This window comes from Martes martes (assembly GCF_963455335.1).
Source record: "Martes martes genome assembly, chromosome: 4".
In the NCBI taxonomy this organism is placed as follows: domain Eukaryota; kingdom Metazoa; phylum Chordata; class Mammalia; order Carnivora; family Mustelidae; genus Martes; species Martes martes.
The window spans coordinates 35,149,295-35,169,351 of NC_137891.1; the positions used below are offsets into that span (position 1 = coordinate 35,149,295).

A 20,057-nucleotide genomic window follows, 5' to 3' on the forward strand; every position below is an offset into this window, starting at 1 on the left:
GGATAAGGCCGGCGGCCGCACCCGAACAGGCAAACCGGCGGGGCGTTCACCGCACCTGCAAACCGCGCGCCTCCGCGGGCCCCCGACCCCCCCCTGCATTCCCGCAGTCCAGCCCACCCGGGAGACAGGCTGCCGGCGGGGTCGCAGTGGGGAGGGGGGTCGGCGGCGGCGAGGACGGAGACACCGCGCGAGGCAGGGGAGGGGGGCGCGGCGGGCGGCGGTACTGTCCAGGGGGAGGCGGGCGGAGGGAAGGCGCTGCCGCCGCTGCTGCTGCCGCCTCTCCGGCGGCGACACAGACGCCGGGAGCGGCCGAGGCGGTGAGTCGCAGCGCCTTCCCTCCGATTCCGGATCCAGGGTACATCCGAGTCGCAGCCAGGGCGGGTGTGCGGGGGCCGGCGGCGCCGGGAGCGGCTGCTGGAGAGGGGACCCGCGCGCTCGGGGCCGGGCGGGCGCAGGGGTGGGCGCGAGGAGCTGCGCGGTCCTGGGGACCCGGTCCCCGCAGCCATTCCCGGGGCAGCTCACCCGGTCAGTTCCCTGGTCCTGCCCTCAGTGCCTCGGAGGGAAAAGAAAACAAAGCCAAAGACCCCGAGGATGGGTGGCAGGAAGGGAGAGAGCAACTTTGCACACCGACGCGCTGAGGCGCGGGGCCGGCAGGATGGGGGCGCGCTGGGTCGGAAGGGGGCGTTCGTGCGCCTGGTGGCCCGGGGACCTCTGGAGCAACCCTTCGGGGCGGGGGCTGGAGTCGAGGGCACTGCAGGTTCCAGGGCCTGCAGAGTCGGCCCCCGAGAGGCTGCAGGAGGCGTGTGTGTGGGGTGGGGACCAGGGGAGGGGGCTTTCGGAGCCACCGAAGGCGGTAGTTGAACCCAGAGGAGGAAGTAGCATGTATTTGGGACTCAGAACCTGAAAGATTTGCGTCTCTTGCCGTCAGGGACTCGGGAAGGGGTGTGCTGGGGAGATGTGTCTGAGTGTTTTTCAGTGCATACCGATTTATTTTTAGCTCCCAGAGAAGCAGGATGTGCAAAGTGGGTTGTATCGGCCCGGGAGGGGCAGGAGGTCTCCCTGTCCGCAGGAAATACACAAGTTTCTTGCTGCAGATGCTTGCTTTAACTTTCAAGCCCGAAGAAAGCCAGCCATTTGGCTCTCGGAAGATCTCCCCCCCGCCGGGGCCACTTTCTTCCTGCGGGTCTGTCTGAAGCTGCAGGCTAGGCCGGTCAAGTGTGCTTCTGCCATTAAACGCGAGCCCCAAATGATGGTACTCGTTCTGCTCGCAGGGCGGCTGGTGTGAAACACAGAAGGGGGCTGCCAAGGTCTCGCTTGCTGAGAAGGAAACCACACAAGCTTGCTCAAAGTTTTCCTAGCTTTGTCTGATTTAAAAATAACAGACTTAAGCAGCCGTATTATCAAGGGCAGGATTCTAGGTCCAGGTTTCTCAGACCCAATTGGCAATTCTTGTGAGGTTTTTTGCTCTGTCTGGGAGATGTCTGTGTTTTCGGGTCAAATGCAGGGTGCAGGGACTGCAGAGGAGAAGGAGGTAGTGTGATGGTGGGAGTGTGGGTGTATGGGAGGGGGACCACTGGGAGCTAAGTGCAGATCTGGGGAGGGGCTTCCTTCAGAGGAGGAGGCTCAAGAAACTGAAACCCAAATGTTCATTCAGGTGCCTAAGCCAGACCCTTGGAAATTACCTCTGGAGTTTCCCCCATTTCAACCAGTCAGCACCAGTCCTGAGGACCCTCTCTGCCTCTCTCTAAGTGTGCTAGGTGAGGGGGCTGTGAGGAGCATGGGCTGAGCAGCCAAACTGTTCTGGCTGGGACCCGAGTAGCCCCGTGACCTTGGACTCCATACTTAACTTCTCTGTTTCCTGATCTGTGGCATGAGGTTGATAAGCAGTACCAAATGTATCTCAGGTTTGTTGTGAAGATAACATGAATTAATACACAGAAAGCACTTCCCTCAGTGCCTTGTCATTAATAAGGGCTGCAGAAATGTGAGCTGTTAACACTATTGTTGTGGCTTATTAACCCTTCTCACAGCGGCTACTGTCACTGGTGTAGTTCATGTTGGTATCACTTGCCTGAATTGCTCCAGTTGCCTTCTTACTGGGCTCCTTGCTCTGAATCGGGATGCTCTTGCTCCAGCCCATTCTCCAAAGTGCAACTAGATGGCTGGTTTGGGAAACAAAAATCTACACCGGTCACGCTGCTTCATTTCCTTCAGAGGTTTTCCGTGGCTTTCAGGGTAGAGTTGGGACTCCAGGGAATTTCGTGACCTCACCCTCGTTTCCTCCCCAGCCTCATCTCCCCAGGAGCTTCAGCTCCTCCCACCCTTCCTCGGCTGGGTGACTCCTGTGAATTTTTCCCTATTCATCAGCAGCGGCAGTGCCTACCGATAGACCTCTTGGCAGCCCCCCGCCGCACCCCCAGCTAACTGAGCTTCTCTTGCTTCCTGTGACCACAGCACCCCGTGCATACCCCTCCCGGCGCCCTGCATTGTCATCTGTGTACCAGTCTTCCTCACCTGCAAGTGCCTTGAGAGATGGATTGTGTCAGTAAATGTTTGTTAAATTAATAAACGAATGTCAAGCGAAGTTCAGTCCTTTTCACTAAAACCAGAAACAAACATGCAGAATAATAGAAAGACCAAACCAATCTTTAGTATAATACTGTACAATAAAAAACTCTGTGAGATATTGAGGAACCAGAAGTTGGTCAGAAGCAATGTGGCATACTATCTTGGAACCATTTCAGACCCTTTTTTTATTTTTTAAGATTTTATTTATTTATTTGACAGACAGATCACAAGTAGGCAGAGAGGCAGGCAGAGAGAGAGGAGGAAGCAGGCTCCCTGCTGAGCAGAGAGCCCGATGTGGGACTCGATCCCAGGACCCTGGGATCATGACCTGAGCCAAAAGCAGAGGCTTTAACCCACTGCGCCACCCAGGTTCCCATTTCAGACCCTTTAAACTGTAAAGGGTCAGACTAATAATGGGGAAATGTAGTGATTTGAACTCTTCCCTTCTTTCCCTGATAGAAAGGTGGGGCATCTCTTGGGCTGGGAGGGGGTGGAGATCCAGCTCTTTGAAGAGGTTGTGCAGTGACTTTGGTTCTGAAGGCAGAGGTGAATGTTACCACACGCAGGGGCTTTGTTGATGGTCCTTGGATTGTGGCTTCCCCTGGAGCCTGGATTTCAGCTTGTCCTGGAATTGGTATTAAGAGGACAGGAACTATGTTGCCATCAGAGCTCCTCTGTTACATTTCAGTCAATTCAGTATGTTCTGTAGATGCATTTCTGTCTGAGGCAGTGTTTCGAAGCATTCCATTATTGGGTTCTCAGCAGCCGTGCAGAGGGAGCTAAGATGGTGCCCCGTTCTCAGGGACAATCTCAGAGTCTGATTTCAAGGCTCTAGAACAGGGATTTTCGCATAGCCGAGGAAACAAAAATGCTTTTTACGTTTTATAAGGGTTGTAAACAAAACAAATCAAAATATGAAGACTATGTAATGGAGACCATGACTAAGATACTTACTACCCAGTTCTTTATAGGAAAATGTCGCCAGCTACTATTCTGGAGCTGAGACCATTGGTTTGTTTTCTTTCTTTCTTTTTTTTCTTCAAGATTTTACTTATTTATTTGACAGAGAGACACAGCAAGAGAGGGAACACAAGCAGGGGGAGTGGGAGAGGGAAGCAGGCTTCCTGCTGAGCAGGGAGCCTGATGTGGGGCTTGATCCTGGGACCCTGGGATCATGACCTGAGCCGAAGGCAGGCGCTTAATAACTGAGCCACCCAGGCACCCCCATTGGTTTCATTTTTCATGTCAGCTTTGATTGAGTGGTAGTGGCCGCCTGGAGAGCTGGGTGGAATAGGAATCCAAAGCTGGATCCAGGCTCAGCAGGAAAGAGCTCTGTGATCAATTAGTGATGTCTGTCAGGGCATGGGATTATGAAGTGGTGGCCTACAATTTTTATTCTTACTATCCTTCTATCTTTATCACCATGAAAGAGAGTATCATGGAAGGATAATGAAGGCAGAAATCAGGGAGAAAACACGAGTTAAAAGTCAACCTAAGAAGCCAGGAAATTTTTACCACTACCATACCATACTGGTTAATTTTTATCACCATTTACATTAGTAGCTTCCATTTATCCAGTGTGTACTATGTATGTACATAAGGATCCCATTCAAACTTTGTAATAATTTTTTCAGGAGATACTTATTATACTTAGGACTCAATTCTGTTGCAAGTGTAAGAAAATTTCAAGTAAAAAAAAAAATAACAACATTATTTTGACTTTTATAACTCCTCAGTCCAGGGGAAGATACTTCAGGTATGGCTTGATCTAGGCCTTAAGCATCATTACCACGGCCTAACTTCTCTCTCCGTATTTCTTGGTTTCCTTCTTGAAGTTGACACCATTTTTAGGTTCCGTTTCATTATGGGCTTAAATCCAGCCTGAAAGGGAGAGACTCTATCCCAGCATTTCTTGCAGTGCTATGGCTTTATTTGCTTTGATTGGGTCCGGCGCCTCTTCCCGTGGCTGCAGTGCCACACATCGGCAGAGCTTGGGCTTGATCAGGTTTTAACCCTGAGCCATAGGCAAAGGGGCAGGGAGCAGAGTAGTTCTCCAGGAGAACACTGTTGGAGAACACTGTTACACTGTCACCAGGAGACGGGCCAATGGGTGATGGATTGCAAAGCAGCAGATGTCCGCCATAGTACTGCTAACATTCGCCCTTCATAGAGGAGGGAAACAGGTTCAGTGACACTCCATAACATGCCCAAGGACACATGGCTAGAGAAGAGTGGAGTTTTAATTTGAAACCCATAATTTATATGCTTAGTAGAATTATTTGTGAACAGAACAATTTTTTTTTTTTTTAAGTAGGCTCCATGCCCAATGCAGGGCTTGAACTCTTGACCCTGAGATTAAGAGTTTCTGCCAACTGAGCCAGCCGGGTGCCCTGTGAACAGAACAATTTAAAGTGAGCTTAGTAAAAAGTTCTAATCTCTTATATCTGAAAATATAACTAACTAACTTCAAGAAATGCTAAGTATTGGCGGGCTAGAAGAGATGAGGAAAAGGAAGACATAGGCTTCGTTGCCTGGATTTTTACTCACATTTTCAACCAAGATTTTTTAGCAGTTTCCACATGTTCAGCATGTGTTAAGTTCTAGTGGTGTAAGATGAATAAGATCTAGTCCCCTACCTTTAAGAAATTTATATTCCATGAGAAAGTGCAAGACATAATTAGAGAACAGGTTGACTGGAATGAGCACTATGTGGGGGGAGGTACAGGAGCAGAGCCCCCTCGATGGGGACAGTGACCTCCCCATTCGTTTCCCGACGCATCCCCATCACAGTGCTTTGTGTGATAGGCAAGCAATAAGTGCTTCCTGAATATGCTATTTTTTCTTATTGCAGTTAAATACAAATAACACAACATTTACCACGTGAACCATCTTTAAGTGTCAAGTTCTGTGGCATTAAGGACATTCATATTGTTGTGCGCCTCTCACCACCATCCATCTCCAGAACTTTTTTTTTTTTTTAGATTTTATTTATTTATTTGACAGACAGAAATCACAAGTAGGCAGAGAGGCAGGCAGAGAGAGGGGAGGAAGCAGGCTCCCCACTGAGCAGAGAGCCTGATGCGGGGCTCGATCCCAGGACCCTGAGATCATGACCTGAGCCGAAGGCAGAGGCCTAACCCACTGAGCCACCAAGGTGCCCCCATCTCCAGAACTTTTGCATCTTTCCAAACTGAAACTCTATACCCAGTATACAAAAACTTTCCCTCCCCCTCTCCCTCCAGCCCCCAGCAACCATCATTCATTCCTCTTTCTGTCTGTAGGACTTTGACTACTCTAGGTACCTTGTGTTGAGTGGAATCATACAATATTTGTCATTCTGTGACTGGTTTATGTTACTTAGCGTATTGTGTTTATGACTCACCCATGTTGTAGCATGTGTCCAAATGACCTTCCCTTTTGAAACTGAATAATACGATATTGTGTGTCTACACCACGTTTTGTTTATCCATTCATTCGTCAGCGAGCACTGCAGTTGCTTCCCCCTTTTGGCTACCATGAATAATGCTGCTGTGAACATCGACGTACACATATCTGTTTGAGTCCCTGCTTTCAGTCCTTTTGGGGATATGCCCAGAAGTGGAATTTTGCTGGATCATATGGTAATTTTGTTTAATTTTTGGAGAAGCTGCCGTACTGTTTCCTACAGCAGCCACCATTTCACATGCCCATCAGCAATGCATGCGGGCTCCAATTCCTCCATATCCTTGCCAACACTAGTTATTTTAAGTTGTTTTTTTTTTTTAATATAATAGCCATCCTAGTGGGTGTGAAATGTTTAATGTAGTCTCAAAAGTAGATTGGGATCGAATTGTAAAGGACAGTAGTAGAATCTGAATTTCATTTAGAGGAAGTGTTGAGTGTTGTTGCCCTGTGGTGCTGGCGTGATCACTCTCCCACAACAGAGAGAGTGAAGAGAGGAAAGACAGTGGAAGGGTTAGGGGGTTATTTTAATTATTCAGATGAAAGAGAACTTAATGGTTTTCTCCATGTGTGTACAACCGAGGATATTATATTTATTGCCACACTAAATGGTATTGGCCTTGGGGAGGAAAGGTGAATGTATCGCCGAGCTATCTCCTGACCAAGGATGGCACAGACAAGTGGACTGCTGTTGCTAAAAATGACAACCATGATTGCAGATGCCCTGATGCTCTTTCTGTGAACATGGCATGTTCTGACATTAACTGAATCGATTCTGAGAAATCGAGGGTTTCTGCCAGGGTCCCACAAGCAGGTCGATGACACACTCCTAGGGTCTAACTGAAGAAAGTTTAGTGAGGGGATTATTTACAAAGATGTGGGCAGCCTTAAGAGAAATCACCAAGAGTGGCCAGCAATGCCTTTTGGCCTTCACTATACCAGCCCTGAGAGGGTGAGGTGAGAGAGAAGTTTCTGGAATGTCTCTTTAGTAGAGGAATGCAGCTTCTGCCAAACTGTGGCCTGGCACAGAGGCATGCAGGTAAGTGAGTCCCCACCCGCTCTTTTTTCCCCTCTCTGATTTCTCCTGGTGCCTCCCAATTGTCCAACCTATCCAGAAGCCAGAGGGTAAGAAAACTTGTTGATATAAGGGCTCGATTGTAGGTAGAAATCAGCCTCCCAGGGCTGAGGGTGGAGTGGAGAAGGGAGGAGGCTGGATGTGGAGAGAAAAGCAGAGAGGCTTCAGCAGGAGGAGGGAGCACTCTGATGATCCTTATTTCACAGGTGAGGGAACTGAAGCATCAGGAGGTTGAATGACCTACCTGAGGTCACCAATAGGTTGTGGGGCTGGGATTCAAACCCAGCCAGAAACATTTCCACTGTACATCCAGTCAGATCTGGAATGTTAGATTTCCCCCAAACCTGTGTGTTTTGATTCTTTGGGAATAATCTGATTTGTACAAACTTTGCTTGGTTGTCAAAATGTACAGGAAGTGACTGCTCAGAATTTCCCCTTCCCCCCCAAAGGACAACATGTATTTCATATGTATGTTTCATAGCTGAATGATTATATTTAGATCAAAAAAATCTTTTCTATATAATTGGTGGGGGTGATACTATGTCCTTGAAACACATGTGAGAAAGAAGTTTGTTTTGTTTTGCTTTTAGTGGAAAGCTCCAAAGAATTAGACGATGTAACTTGGCTGCTTAAACATTAATGAGACTTTGGGCAATGTTAGAAGAAGAGTGTCCAGAACAAGGGAGATGGTATTTCTCTGTGTGCTATTTTGGCAAGAGGGAATGAATGCAGAAAGCAGTGTCTCATATGTGGGGAGCCCACCTCCCCCAAGGCATGACTGAAAGGCTCTCTAGCCAGAAAAAACTCTGTGGGAACCCAACTATTGTGGTCTACAAACACACGAAGCATTGCATCAGAGAAAAGACCTATTCTGGGGTCAGAAGTCAGCCCCTGTTGCATTGGAGGGCCTCATATTTTCCATGCCCGGAGGCTGTGAAGCTGAGGCCAGGGGTGAACCATGTGGCTGAGGGTTTATGTTAGTTTCCTGTGGCCTCTGTAACAACTTACCACAAACTGGGTGGCTTAAAATAACAGAAATGTGTGTTCTCACCGTTCTGGAGGCCAGAAGTCCAGAATCAAGGTATGAGCACAGCCAAGCCTCCAGAGGCTCCAGGGGGTTGAATTTTTGCTTGCCTGGTCCAGCGGCTGGTGGCTGGTGGCATTTCTGGGCTCAAGGTTGATTCCCACCCGTCTCTGCCTTGGTGATCACGTGGCCTCCCCTCTCGGGGTGTCTTTTAAAAGGACAGTTAGCATTTGCTTTAGGGTTCACCTGGGTTATCTGGAGTTATTTTACTTCAAGATCCTTAACTTAATGACCTTGGCAAATAAGATCACATTTGCCAAATAAGATCACATTCACCTGTTCCCAGGGTTAGGCGGTGGACGTCTTTTTGGGGGCCACCATTCACCCCAGTACAGGGCTCATGAGGGTACACTGGAACCCTTAATCTTCTGGTTCTGTCATGATGCCCCTTGATTTGATGTACCTCCTGGATTCCAGGTTCCTTGACACAGTCGACGTTTGGTAAATCCTTCTGATTTGATCTATTGAAAATTTATTCTAACTTTAAACAACTAAACGCTTAAAATCTACCATCCCTTATTTCTGACACGGAGAGGTGAGTGAAAGAGGCTAAAAAAAAACCAGTTTGATCCCTGCCTCAGATGGAAATTTTTTGTGCTTTGCTTTGCCCTGTGTCCTTGGAGGAAAAGAACAGAAGAATGAACAGAGATGGGCCCTGTTCTGGCTTCTCACCTGGGCCTACACTCTCACTATGGTAATTACTCCGAGGAAGGCTAAGGATGTTGGGGTCTCTTGGGAAAGGGAAACAGCCGCAGTGTAGGCTTCAGTTTCTAGGCTTTTGAAAAGCATCAGCTTAGAAATACGGTTTGTAAGTGTTGCTGGCCCATCGACGAGGCTTCTATGCATGTGTTTTCAATACCTTATCCCAGACGGGGGCCAAGTACGCGGGGCCCACAAGGCAAGGTCAGGGGTAGCTTTCGCAATTACCTGGCTAATTTGAAGACCATATCCCATCCAATGGGGGACATCAGAGAGGCCACCCAGGACATAAATTATTCTGCTTGGTTGTCTGCGTTGATCTCGTTAACTGGGTAAGAGCCAAAATCCATTCCCTCTGTGCTGTGGAAAGGCCGTTGTAATTAAGTTCCGTTTCTCTCCAGGGGGCAGCTGAGTTTGGTTTCTCAGCCACTTTGCTGTTTGACTTCAAAAGAGAAAGAGGAAAGAAAAAAAAAGGTAAAGTGTCCCCTCACTTTATTATGCTATATATTCTGCTGTATCACTGTGACTCTGGTTAATATTAACTTTGGGTCTGTTTGCTTTGAATAAGATACTTGGAATCTTGTGATACTTACCAGAATTTCGTCTCACCGGCTCAAGAAATGGTTTGCCTTGCCCAAGACCAGCTACTTAATTTGTGAGGCCCAGTACAAAATGAAAAAACTCTGGGTCCTTGTTTAAAAATTATCAAGAATTTCGGGGTGCCTGAGTGGCTTAGTCAGTTGGGCATCTGTCTTTGGCTGGGGTCTTGATCCCAGGGTCCTGGAATCGAGTCAACCTCCTTGCTCTGTGGGGAGTCTGCTTCTCCCTCTCCCTCTGCCCCTCCCCCTGCTTGTGCTCGCTCACTTGCTCTCTTTCAAATAAATAAATAAAATCTTAAAAAAATTTTTTCAAAAATTTCAAAATGGTGTCAGCAGAGCATTAGACCGAGTGTGGGGCCCTTCTAAGCACGGGGCCAAGTTTAACTACAAAGGACACTTGGCTGTGAACTGGCTCTGGCCTCACACCTAGGCTGAGGATGACATCTTCTTGCTAAGGTACCACTTTCCAGTTTACTCTGCCTCAGTTGGGAGCACACACTTATGCGGGGGACAAGGACACAGCGAGCAGGCTGGACACCTCTTGTTGGCTCTTCCGTGTCCTCTTCCCTCCCTCATCCACCTGCTCTGTGTCCCGGGGAGGCATCAGGGGCCATCTTTGTCTTTGATTTCTGATATAATTTGGCCAGGGGTGGGTGGGTCCAGCCCACCACTGGGGGAGTAGGGGAGAGTGGGGGAGGCTGTTTGTTTCCCCATTCCCTCTGCTGGGTTGCATGCTGCAGGTTGGCTTCCTCTGTGCGCTGAAGGCCGCAGCTCCTGCCAGGTGCCTTCTCCCTCCAGCCACCTTCTTTGGAATTCCTTTATGCCTCCACTCACCCCGACCCCACACATGGAGGCCTGGGGATGGTAACGGCCTCCTGCTGCTTTTCTAAACCCTTCCTTACTCTTTTCTTTGTAGCTAGCCCCTCCAATAGGAGGACTCCTCAGTAGGATGAAAAACACCCCCCCACCCCCCACCCCCACCCCCCGTTTCCTACCCGGTCCCTGGCTGATTGAGCCGCCCTCTGCCAGGGTCGGAGCACACCTTGCGCTGCTACAGAGCAGAAAGAAAAGCTGAGAGCTCTCCTAACCGTGGCGCCAGGCCCGGGTCAGGCTGTGCCAACAGGAAGTGGTGCGCACCCATCCGCGCTGGCGGGGAGCGTGCGCTTTGGAGTCAGGCATTTGAATTCTCTGGTAACACGTGGACCATTCTAGAGAATGAGCATAAGGACAGTTCCCTTCTAGGTTTGTTTTGAGTCTGGAGTGAGATCACACGTGCATCATGCCTAGCACAGTGCCTGGTATACAGTAAGCGCTCAAGAAGCATGGTGGCTTTTAGCACAATTTCTATGGAGTATCTCACTCAGGGGGATCCACAGTCTACTTTGTCTGGGATCTGAACTGCTGCACTTAACGGCCTGGTCTCCGGGAACGATGATCAATTTTTCACTGCTTCATTATTGTTTGGGGTCTTATTTCTGTCTTTGCAGTCAGATTGCAGCATTCTGGAAGTCAGGGATTCTAGCTTGTAGAATTTTTTTGAACTAATCTAAGTTCTCAACCTAGTTGCTAGCGTGTTGTTAATTGGTCAAGAAATACATCTTGGTTAAATGTAAGGGAACCCTGTAATTTATTGTTCACACAGATACTTTTGAAAGTGAAAGAGGAGGGTTGCCTGGGTGGCTTAGTTAAGCCTGTGCCTTCAGCTCAGGTCGTGATCCTGGGGTCCTGGGATCAAGCCCCACATTGGGCTTTCTGTTCAGTGGGGAGCCTGCTTCTCCCTCTCTCTCTGACTGCTTCTCTGTCTACTTGTGATCTCTCTCTCTGTCAAATAAATAAATAAAATCTTAAAAAAAAAAGAAAACAAAGTGATTAATGCAAATATCTTCAAAAAAAAAGTGAAAGAGGAGTATTGCTTTTTAATAATTACAGCAACACAAGAGGCACAAACAGGGACTGTTTTAGGCAAACAGGGACATAGAGTCACTCTAGGTAAGTGGAGCTTAAGATAGTCCCCCCGGCAAAAAAGATAGTTTTCCAAATGTGATTTTAAAATTTGTCAGCCTACCCTCTTTCGTATTAGTCTGTCTTGGGCTTATTCAAAACATGACATTTAAAAAATGTAGGAAAAATACGTTTAGTATTCCTAGTAGTTTTTTGGCCCAAATTTGAGGCAATGGTTTAGGGCTTCTTGTAGAAAGACCTACCTTTATATCTTATTAGCCTACTTTATACTGGATACTTACTTATGCAACTTTCTTCTGTACTTGCCTTTTTTCTCTTTCCATACATAGTCTAGTTATTGTCCTTCTTGCAATAGTGATCACTTATGTTCAAAGATGGCAGAAATAGGTTTATATACATATATTTTTCTGAACATCTCCGTCTTTGTATTTCTGGTTGCCTAGGTGACATTTCCAAGAGAATGCATGCTAATCTGCTATTATTACAGCAGAGATAAGATGGAAACTATTTTTAGGCCCTTTTATACCTCTCCTTTTCTCCACCAGACCATTTAATTGGTTTATTTCTTCTCTTTCCATTACTGGAAGGCCCTGTATAACTTCCTCTGGTGCTGATCTGGGGACTGTAACTTTCTGAGAAGTGATGTAGTAATTCAGTCCCTTCTTCATTTGGAATTACGAAATCGGTACTGATCATCTGTTTGCTCGGGTAGTTGATACCAGTTGTTTTTCTTACAAATTGTCTAAGCGGGCTTGGGCAGGAGAGATTTTTGGTGTAAGTTAAAAAGAATGTGGGTACACTGTCTAGTTCTGCAGAAGCAGGAGAATGTCCACTCTGGAGCCGGACTAGCCTGGCTACCTTCAGTCTTCATGCGGTCACTTTCAAGTGCGCGACCTCCCGGAACTTGCACCTTTAAGGAACAACTGGGGCGACCGTGGTCGTGCGTCGTGGGGTTGTTGTCAGGGTTGAGAAGGTTAAGCGGGATAACACAGGCGAGCGCGAGGTGCAACATCTCCTGTACAGAAATTATGCTGCCGGTGTGGCTATTCTTTTGTAACAAAGGTCAAGTGCACCACCATTCAGAAGAAATAATGTCACACAAGCTACTGCAAATACTTGAATTTACTAAGGAGGTAAACTTGCGAGATCATTCTTTTTTTCACTAAAGTTTTTTTTTTTTTCTAACATCTTTTACTAACATTTTCTTTTATCAATCAGCATTAGTATTTGGAATTTTTCTTTCAGTAGTTTTTTAAAGATTTTTATTTTTTAAGTCATCTCTATACCCCATGGAGGGCTTGAACTCACAACCCTGAGATGAAGATCAAGAGTTGTATGCTCTACAAACTTAGCCAGGCTCTGAATGTTTCATTAGTTTTATATAAAGATACATGTGATGCGTATCTCTGAAGTACCGTGCACTAAGAGTGTTTATCTGACCATTTAATGCACCCCAAGGGGAAATATTTAGCCTGACTCAGTATTGGGGATAGGGCCTAAAATAGTGCAGTAGGGATCTGAGATTATTAATTTGGATTGTATGGCAAATGTGAGAGGAGAGATGGACTTTAATCCATTATTATTTAAAATTGTTTAATATTGGGGTATGGTCCTGGCTGGGGTTCCTTTGGTTTTCACACTTTTGCAGTGTTATTCTATTTAGATGAATAGATTTATCTATTATCACTGAGATTTAACATTTGGTACATACAGTCAATTGCTGCATCATTGTCCTGGATTTGTTTTGCTGCCTTTGAGGATGGAGAAAGGAGGAGGAAGCATATAGATGGACAGACAGACAGACAGACACACACACACGCACGCACACACATTTCTTTAGACATGTGATCTAAAATTTCTAATAGAACATTTGCAAGAAGAGCTCTTTGATGGGGTTTTGTGCTCTGACTTGTTGGAAGGGGTGGATTGGGATGTGGGAAGCCTGTGATGTTGAGTTCCCACCGCTTCACTCCTTTGGAAGACAGGACAGCCACTTCCAAGCCAGGCCGAAGGACAAACAGAAGGACAAATCAGAAGTCAGTTCTGGCCTTGGAAATTTCTTGAGAGAGCAATGGGGAGACTGCTTTAGATTTTTTAAAAGCAGTCATTTAAAGAATATGTTCCACAGACCTTGGCTACTGTTCCCTCCATACCTTCAACCCTACCATTATAAAAGTAAGGCATTATCATGAAGTAAGATTTGCATACTATAGAAAATTAGAAAGAAGAAAAAAATGTTATCATAATCCAAATATTCAAAGGCAAACACTGTTAATATTTGGAATATTTCCTTTTATGATTTTTATGAAGAAATATTTTTCTTAGTAATGTTAGTCATTTTTTATATAATTTAAAATTAGTTTTTCATTTAACCGTATACCCTGAGCTGTGATATTGTGATATAATAGGAAATATATATTAGGTCTCTGTCCCCAGTTCCTGGCACAGAGCTCCCTAAAAACCCTTGGAATTTCTGAGTGATAGGAGTAGGAAGAGTGTCCTTTATCATATAATGAAACCCCTTTCAACCACATCTGCATTTATGCTAAAGGGGTGACTCTCGGAAGAGAGGGACATGTTGCCAAAGGAACCAACCATGTGATTAGAGGGTTGAAACTTTCAGGTCTCTCCTCTACCCCCAGGAAGGGAAAAGGGGCTGGAGATGAAATTCAATCACCAGTGGCCAATGATTTAATCAATTGTGTCTACATAATTGTAGAGGCTCCATAAAATACCATATGATTCAATCATACGTGGAATTTGAGAAACAAAGCAAAGGAGAAAAGGAACAAAAAAGAGAGAGAGGCCAAGAAACAGGCTCTTTTTTAAAAAAATTTTATTTATCTATTTGGCAGACAGAGATCACAAGTAGGCAGAGCAGCAGGCAGAAAGAGAGAGGAAGGGAAGCAGGCTCCCCGCTGAGCAGAGAGCCTGATGCAGGGATCGATAGGGCTCGATGGGGCTTGATGGGGCTCGATCCCAGGATCCTGGGATCATGACCTGAGCTGAAGACAGAGGCTTTAACTCACTGAGCCACCCAGGTACCCCAAGAAACAGACTCTTAACTGTAGAGAACAAACTGGTGGTTACCAGAGGGGAGGTGGGTAGGGGGATGGGTAAAATATGGGGTGGGGATTAAGGAGGGCATGTGTGATAAGCAACAGGTGTCGTGTGAAAGTGTTGAATCTCTATATTGTACACCTGAAACTAATACTACACTGTATGTTAACTAACTGGAATCAAAATAAAAACTTAGAAAAAAAGCCTAAACAGTGGGGTTTAGAGAGCTTCCGGGTGGCTGAGCGCATCAAAGCGCAGGTCAGGTGACTTGCCCAGAGAAGCCATGGAAGCTCCACACCCCTCCCCCCATACTTTGTCCTAGGCATCTTTTCTATCTGGTTATTCCTGAACCACATCCTTTCATAATAAACCAATAATCAAGCAAGTAAACTGTTTTCCTGAGTTCTGTGAGCTGTTCTGGTGAGTTATTGAATCCGAGGAGGGTGTCATGGGAACCCCTGGTTTTTAGCCAATTGGTCAGAAGTACAAGTATGAGATTTGCAACTGACATTTGAATTGGGGGGGCAGTCTTGTGGGATGAGCCCTCAGTCTGTGGGGGCTGTGCTGACTCTGGGTTGTTAGCATCAGAATTGAATCTGGAGAGTTGGGGGATTGGGTGGTATGGAAAAAAAAAAAAAAAACCTCCCGTGTTTGCATCAGAAGTAAAATATTGAGAGTAAAAGAAATGGAAGTTTTTAATTCTGTGAGGATTTTATATTTTGTTATATATTCTTTGTAGATAATGCTTAATTGGGCATATAATATTTCATCAAATGGATATACCTCAGTTCACTTAGCCATTCCGTTATGGGTCATTTGGTCAAAATTTTAAATAATTTCTTCTGCTATTATTTTTGTACAAAACCTTTTTCTCTATATAAGATTATAGCCTATGATGTATTTCTAATGGATTTACTAGGTTGGATGTTTGAACTTTTATTAAAAACTCTTGACTCATTTTGCCATTTGCTTTCTAAATGGAAATTTAGAAATTAATTTGGAAATTTAAGCAGTTCATGCTGTATGACTGTGTTGGTTTCATCTGTCTCTTACCTTGAATATCATCACTTCAAAATTCTTTTTCTAATTTGGTCCCCAAAATACTTTATTTGCCTTTCTACTTCTTTGATAACTAGTGGGGCTGAACAGTTCTTTTTCAGATTGTATACTAGCTGCCTTTCTTCTTTTCCCAATTTTCTAGTCTATGTTCTTTGCCTTTAGATGTTTTTTTGCATCAGACATAATTTTTTTTCCAAATTATAATTCAGGACAAAGATGCATTAAGGGCTTTCCTGGCCAGTCTTTACTCCTATGCCTCCCTGGTGGCCAGTGTTAAAGGCCTAAGGTGTGTCTCCCCACCTTTCTCGTTGTTTGAGCATCCAGTCTTTTTAAAGATCAAAGAGGGCTCACTTTTTATTATCAAAACAGGCATATTATACACATTTTTCTGTAAGCTTGCTTTGGTTTTCCCTTAAAACATACCTCATGGGAATAAGGTCTTTAATAATATGTAATAAAATATCTTTGGGCACATTTGCTAGTTATTTCCCTAGTGAATTGCTTGTACAGTGGATACAGTTTTCAGTGGTTAAGTGGGCAAATATTTCACTCTGATTTCTTCCAGTGATAGGACAGCCTGCTCCATTCTTTCATAGGGCTTCATAAGTAATCAGCTCTGCTTTCTACTGGTTTTGAAGAATTCTTCGCATTAAAAGCCCCATATTATTATTTAACACAGATTATAATTAATTTTGGTGTAGAGCAGGGAGGAAATGAGGAAGTAAACTGATTATTTTTCTCTTTTAACTTGCTAACCAATTGTCCCAGCACACTTTGCTAAATGGTGTTTTTGTTTTTGTTTTTAAGATTTATTTATTTGAGGGAGAGCTTGTGAGTGGGGGAAGGGCCAGGGCGAGAGGGAGAGAGAATCTCAAGCAGACTCCCTGCTGAGCAGGGCGCCTGATGTGGGGCTGGATCCCATGACGCTGAGATCATGACCTGACCCGAAATCAAGAGTGGGATGCCTAACCAACTGAGCCACTGGGGTGCCTCCTGGTGTTCTTTTTTTTTTTTTTTTTTAACCTTTCCATAAAACAAGTGGCTTTTCTTATTTGTGCTTTTTTTTTTTTTTTTCCCAACTATAAACGCATGGCATTGTAATCAGAAGGGTCTTTTCTAAGGGAAGGACCATTTTTCATTTCCCTGGAATGAGGTGGTTACACTGAGAATAACTTGGTTGCATCAGGCTCAGATTTTGCCCTGTAACATGGATATCCCCTTGCTGCTTGCCCGTGTGGTCCAGGAAGCCTGGAGTGTGTCTGTTCATCTGTCTCTACCGCGTTGCCACGAGGTGGTGGGGCCACATATGCAATCTCAGTGTAGAGGTGAAGAAGCGAGCAAATCTCAGTGAGTCACTCAGGGTTACTCCTGCTTTTCCATCGGACCGTTCGTTATTTTCTCTCACACTGTCTGTTGTTCTATTGTTCTTCTGATTCCCTTTTATACTGTTAAATGTATCTTTGAAACTTCAAGTTTGATCACCACGTAGGGACTCTCTGGAGGTCACAAGGATAGTCTTGCCTAGAAATAGGCACTCTTCCGGGAATATTATTATTATCATTATTAATTTAGTAAACATTTGTTGTGTGTCTTCTGTGTTCAAGGCATTCTGCCGGATGTAGGAAATAGAAGGTGAATAAAACCCTTTTTACTCTTTTTACTTTTAACTCTTTTACTCTCCTTGTAGATGTACACTTACTACTTTAGCATTGTTTTCATTCCTTCTGTTAAGTTGACTCCTTCACTTAAGGATGTCACTATTTTGTGTTGTGCTCACTCTAATGTCTTGAAACCTCATGACACGGGATGATGTTTTCTATGCAGCGAGTCCAGGGAGTGTGTTGTATGCCAGGGCCTTATTCAAAGCACTGCTGCGAGGTGCTTAGAACACCTGAGGACTGGCCCGATGCATATTTTACAAGCTAAGACGAGCCAGAGACCGGCGGTATCAGTGTCTCCCATTTCTGAATGCACTTTTCAGCCCTGGCGTCTCTTCCTTTGGGCATTTAGGTTACTCATTTGGCTAACCGGGATCTAAAAATAAACCTAGAAACTTTGAGAGTTTTTTTTTTTTCTTGGCTGATTGATGTATGTTTTTGTGTCTTCCAAACTGCGCTGTGTAACTATTTACTTTTGCATTATGTATAGCACTTAGCAACCAACAGTGGAAATGAAAGCTAAGAGCACAGGCAGTCCCCAGCTGGCTGGGGGAACGGGCCAGCCCAAGCCTCAGAGAATTCTCCTTCCCTCCCCCCAGTTCCTGTGCGCTGCGGCCCTGGCGTCCACCCTGCTGGCCTCAAGTTCTTGCTTTTTGCCTTCTCTGCTGGTGGCCAAGTGGGGACCAGGAGATGGGACGAGAAGGACCCCTTCTCCTTTTGCCCGTACCCGTCTTGGTGCCCTTCACTGGTCAGTGTGGGTGGGGTGAGAGGAAGGGGGGCAGGCCTTGGCCACCACTGATGTCTTGGCACTGGTGACAGTCCTGTAAGGTCAGAAGCCCTGAAACACTATGTCTTATTTGGAACTCAGAATGCATTTTCGTAAAGGAAGATCACGAGTTGTGTCTGGACCGTGCAGGACCCGCAGGACAAAACTATGCGATTCCTTAGGAATTCTAGGGCTAGGATGGCTCTTTTAGGGTGACATAGTGCTTAGAACATTGTTGTTAGGGGAGAAGACATTCTAGATTCTAAGCATTCCAGGTTGGAACTTGATCAGAAATGTGGCCTGATCAGCTTGTAATTCAAGGGCTGACTGTGAAGTCAAAAAGTGGCTTATTCCCACGTGGGAATGTCATCTTGCCTAAAATTCTGGAGTGTGCGTGACGTGTTTAGCTCTTCTCTCCCCTGGCCCGCTTGGGTAGCTGTAAGAATACGGTGGTTCTCTGGTTTTTAGAATAGCAATTGTGCTCAAAAACTCATATCCTGATTCTACCAAAAGAAGGGAGGGAGAAAGACCTAGGAAATATAGGTTTAATTCTTTGGTGATTGCCTTTTAGCAAAGAATGCAAAACCAAACACACCAGAGTCGTTGTGAAAGGCTCTTGTTTTTTCCTTAAGAAATCAAACTTCTGTTCCTTTCTCAGGATTCTTGTGTCTGCCTCTTATTCTTCATACGTTTTGGGGAACAGATTTGAAGAATATTGGTGTGGATTTTTTTTCTCCCCTGTGGAAACTGATTTTTTTTTTTCTAAATCAAAAGGATCTTTGAAGGGTGATTTATATCATCTTTCTTTAACAATTGTTTTGTTTTAAGGCTTTGAAAGCATGAATCAACCATTTGGAACGATTGAACAGTATTTTTTTGGAGAGGGACAGAGTCGGTGCAGTCATCTGTGTCGCTTTTACAGAAGGGGACAGAACAGTTAAGAGTAAAAGCCTCAGCTTCGAGGTGATTTTTTTTCCAACCTCAGGAGGGGAGGGACTGCTCAAAACAGGAAGTAATCACAGTATAGTGGTTTGAGTCATGAGAGAAGGCTTCTGGATTTGCCTTAGCTGTTTCCTTCAGGCCCAATGTCTCCTGTTTCTCACAGCACCTGCCTCTTCTGCGGGGCACACACACGGCGCCCCCAGCACCTGCCTCACAAGAATAATTTTCTGTCGAAAGAGCTAGAGCTGGAGACTGCGGTTGAAGAGGAGGCTAAGCTTTGGGCCGTTGCAGAGAGGAGAAGTCTCAGGGGTTGGCCTGTCAGCCCTGGGGTGTACAGAAGTAACTAGTACTCAGGGGTCACTGTGGGACCCAGGAGGAACAGGGTGTAATACAGAACGAGGATGAGGACATCCTACCCTCTTTCAAGTGTTACCGGATTCAGCACTATAGGGTGCTCCCCATGGCTAAGGTTTTCCCCTATTAAAGAAGATTTTACACTGTAGTTACATCTGGACATTGACAGTTCTATACATGTTGTGGAGAAATATGTTCATATTTAAGTTAATCATTTAGTCAGTTGTTGCTTTAATGGGGCCCTCTCGATGGTCAAGGACGGGGACATCACTCCAACTAATTCAACCACAAGGGGCTGGTTGTGACAATCACCACAACTATAATTACGCCATTCTGAATGTATTTTCACAGGGACTCTTCTTCCCTATCCCGGGAGGCAGCGTGTTATTATCCCTATTCTACTGAGGAGGAGCCTGTGCAGAGAATGTGGCCTCAGGCATGTGGGTGGGCAGCAGGAGTCAAGGCTCACACCCAGGTTGTCACTTGGGAGCCATAGTCTCTAATCCGTGTACTGCTCTGCCCCTTAGGATTCTGTGACTGTCAAACAAAGCAGAGCTTGGTCTCATGGTGGCCAAAACATAGGTCTGGAAAATTGGGAAGGGAGTCAATGTCATTCTCAGAGGTCATGGGGTCTCTGCTCAATTGCCTTCTCTCTTTTTCTCTCCTCCCTTCTTTTGCTGCTTCGTTTTACATATGGCCTCTGAATGGCCAACCCATAAGCCCACTGGCTGAGACCTAAGTATTTCCTAGCTTGAACTCATTAGTGAGGGTTTCCTATTGGTCCAGCTCA

The 20,057-nt window shown here is 45.6% G+C and overlaps 1 protein-coding gene across 2 annotated transcripts in view; it reads left to right on the forward strand.

Moving 5' to 3' along the window:
* Window positions 1-275: 275 nt before the first annotated feature.
* Window positions 276-20,057, forward strand: part of NCALD (neurocalcin delta) — a 381,527-nt gene continuing 361,745 nt past the window's right edge. The window contains exons 1-2 of one of the 2 annotated variants that reach the window (XM_080802054.1): window positions 276-317; window positions 9,269-9,341. The gene's annotated coding sequence lies outside the window, so the exon portion shown is untranslated. The remainder of the gene's footprint in view (window positions 318-9,268; window positions 9,342-20,057) is intronic. The other variant, XM_080802056.1, reaches the window with a different exon arrangement.